Source organism: Cyprinodon variegatus, unplaced genomic scaffold (assembly GCF_000732505.1).
Source record: "Cyprinodon variegatus isolate N-32 unplaced genomic scaffold, C_variegatus-1.0 Scaffold532, whole genome shotgun sequence".
Classification (NCBI taxonomy): domain Eukaryota; kingdom Metazoa; phylum Chordata; class Actinopteri; order Cyprinodontiformes; family Cyprinodontidae; genus Cyprinodon; species Cyprinodon variegatus.
In genome coordinates this window covers 452,194-452,919 of record NW_015150985.1, presented here as the reverse complement: position 1 = coordinate 452,919, position 726 = coordinate 452,194, and positions in this window count along the sequence as shown.

Sequence of the window (726 nt, the reverse complement as noted above, 5' to 3'; positions counted from 1 at the left end):
ACGTCAGATGGTGATGAGCGATTGCTGATCAAACTGTCAGAAAAACTTCACCTTCTCTTTCTGCATGCTGGGATAACATCTGAGCTGCTGTCTCTGTCATACTAAAACATTTTACTGCTCTCAAACACAACATCCTCATGTTCATCATGTCGCAGTAAAAGTCTGCATGATGAAGACCTCACTGGGCAGACTGGGTGCAGGTAGATTTTTCCTAAAGAATATGGCAAGTCATTGTGCCATTCAATGTCCTTGAGGTACTGTTTTTTTCTTTTCTACATCAGTTTAGATGAATAAGATGAACTTTCAGTTGCACTAATTTAACATCAAGGGGCCTCATCTACTAACATCCCAAATAAGGAGCTCCTATTTATGACTGGATGCATACTTGATAGAAGGCGCAAAAGTGGTGCAGATCACTCTATTTAACAAAGATTTTAACTGCTAGGCAATTTTAAAGTTTTGGAGAGCAGAGTGAAGAATTTATTTTGATCAGCCCAGCAGGTGAACTTTAAAAAGTATGGTCATTGATTTCTTTTCCATTTTGTGTTATATTTAAGATATATTTTATTCATACATCTTTTATTTTATTATATTTAAGATGTGTTTCAAGTTACTCTCTGTTACCCCCTTGTGCCAGTCTCCTTTCCCTTAGCTCCTTCTAGTTACTTCTGTCTACACCTGCTCCCTATCAGCTAATTAGTCCTCCCATTGTTTCTGTCTCTCATA